A 3,205-nucleotide genomic window follows, 5' to 3' on the forward strand; every position below is an offset into this window, starting at 1 on the left:
GAAATAAAGTCGATAAAGTCAACTTTTGTTTGTTTGATCAAATGTTCTCATATTTTAAGAAATTATCAAAATGTTCAACCAATTAACACATTCACAGAGTCCTCTACTTTTATCCTACTCTCTACCCTTTTGGCTAGGGTATATAGCTTATTTTAGGAAATAAGGATAAAATGGGGCTGTATCTCCACCATGACCTCAAACAGGGCCAAACAAGATCACAACTTGAAGTAGGCTAATCAATGCATAGCATTTTGAGTCCCATTTGCTATGACATGAACAGTTAAAGACTGACCTATACAATATAAGCACTATGTATATCCATACATCTGACCAAGTTATGATATAGATTTAAAATAGATAAATAAAACTAGTTTGAAAAAATCCCAATACATTATTTCGATATCAAATTGGATGACCAATCAATTAAAGTGCCAAATGTTACAAAATCTTTCCCAGGCATGTTAACAATAGTATCTTTCAACTCCAAACAAAAAAATAATAGTCAAATATTATGTCAATTGGTATTTGATCAACTGCTTGCAATTAAGATACTTTGAATTCATGTTAAATTACAACAAATTACAAGCCATCTCTTTTCATTCATATGGCATAAAGATGTATATGCATTATTTGAAAAAGATAATGAGAGATATTTAAGACCATTTTTAACATAACAAACTTTAATGTATTGTGCGATAGACTTTTCCATTTCATACTGACTAAAACTGCCTAACAAAAGAAATAATGATTTGCAAAAGTAAATAAATCATGGTTTTGAAATAAAATATCATTATTCACAGATTATCATATATATTTTTTTATGGTATCAATCTTAAACTACTTATCCATTTATGAACAAGAGACCATAGTGAAAATGAGTTATGTTCAAATCACAACATAAAAAATTTTTTTCATTAAAGAATACTGAAAATAGACACTTTGCAACCCTACCATTTATGCAAGTGTTCATTGTGTTGATCTGCAAATAGATAAAATTGTTTGGCAAATCGTATGGTTGCATCCAAACGAAAAAAGATACTTTAGCTTCATGAAAAGAAAATAAAAATACATAGGCCATCACACTATTTGATCCAATCATAAATGCCTTAATTGTTGAGAAAATGTACTTTCTTCAAAAGCATATTAAATTGATCCTGTTCAAAATAATCACTATTTATGCACTTATCCATTATAAAATGTTTGCATTAAATACTCTATATCACTGTATTATCAAAATACCACATATATATATATCAATCATGATCTTTAACATTGCAAAGCAAATGTAAAATTTAGGATGACATAGTAGGATATATTTACATAAACACTTACAGATCTGTCTTCTATGTGAAACATAACAATGCATATCTAAAATACAAAATCATGGTTTTTGAGTCTTAAAGAATAACAAGACATATTGGTTTAATGTAAGGAAATATGAAACTATACTCATTTTGATGATCAATCATTAAAGAGCCAAGATGTCAAGAACTCATCAGAAACAAATTAAAAATGCTGTAAAAACACATTGGCACAGATCTTAGCAACTGTTCACTGATTTGTCATGTAACAAATTACAATTTGGCATAAGTGTCAAATATTAAAAAGATATAACTTAGAAATTCTAATAATAGACTTATGTATAATTCTAATGCTTTAAATATAATTAATGCATTAATATTGCATCTGTATGCTTTTTCACTGATCTGAATTATGGCGTTATCTGAATTTAAGCTATCAAATGAAGTATACTATAAAGATCAATGAAGGAGAATAGAACCAAGGACATTGAGCTTCTGAGAAAACCTCAAGAACCTGTCAACTACTGGTATGTTTTCATGTAGTTTGTCCAAGTACTTGTTACATCATAAGAATGAATTGTAATCATCATGACTACTATTCTGCTTAGAAATATAGATTGAAAATGTGTCTATCAATCCAATTACAATATGCATGCTTACTAACATTAAATATACACAATAATATGTAATGTTTTAATACTTAATACTGAAAATATTCTTCAATAATAACAGACAGTCTACATAATAAAATAATATCAGTGATTTTCTTTCTGCCAGATCCTAATCTCACTTAGAACACTTTCATATTAGGTTGACTACATCTGCAAGGATGTGCACGGTTGACTCTAATACTAATGACTTTGTGGATTCACAGTAATATTTCCATTTTCAAAATAAAAGAAATTGAATAATCAAGCTTATATCTTGCAGTAAATTTAATTACCATTTGTCTTCTACAACCACATGTCATACATAAACACTCAAGAACTGTGGATATTTGATGCAGTATTGACTTAGAGAGCTGATGACTTCAAATACAGCTCTACAACTTGTGCATTCGTGTACATTTTGCTTTTCGTAATGCAATTGGAAACTGTCAAAGGAATTGCTATCACACTCTTCAAAAATGATTTTTGAACCATATTGTTCTTATAAGAACAAAAGTTTTACAAGCATTATCAATCATGCAACGTATTTTTTTACTCTATACCTTATGTCTTCACAACACTATACACTGAATAACTAACCTGGAAAATACTATTAGGAGATCCTGATGCCTCAACTGATATTGATTTTTTCCAGATTTGCTGTTCAAATAAAGTGCAAGTTGTATGAAATGTTTCCAAAGCAATTTCTCTAACTGTTTCTAGCAACACTGTTTACATATCAAGAAGGTTCTATGATCATACCAATTGAAGTTTGTGTAACTGTCCTTATAGTAATCAATTACAAATTAAACAGACAACACTTTTAAATTATAGATATGCAATAGATTTAAAAATGGTTTATGTAATTTCAACTGAATTTTGTGATACTGCTTTTTATGATCACAGTACAATACTAGAATGAGTTCAATATAAGATCCATAAATACCACTGAATTACAGATTAGGAAGCAAAGCATTGTTGAAGGTTAAAGTTGCTTGATACTTTTTCTGAAGATCTAACTAGTAATGGACATTATAAAAAGTGGATCTTAATCTATATGCATATAATGATAGCAATCATGAATAATTAGCAAATAATGCCAGATTTCTTAAACGATTAATACCTGTGCTTGAGCTTTATATTATTATTCTGAGATCATATAGATATATATGTATGATATAAAAAGGAGTATCCATCATATATGCATATAGTGAATAGTATATGCATATTATATTCAGATATCATAATAGTATAGTG

This window comes from Penaeus monodon, chromosome 31 (genome assembly GCF_015228065.2).
Source record: "Penaeus monodon isolate SGIC_2016 chromosome 31, NSTDA_Pmon_1, whole genome shotgun sequence".
NCBI lineage: Eukaryota > Metazoa > Arthropoda > Malacostraca > Decapoda > Penaeidae > Penaeus > Penaeus monodon.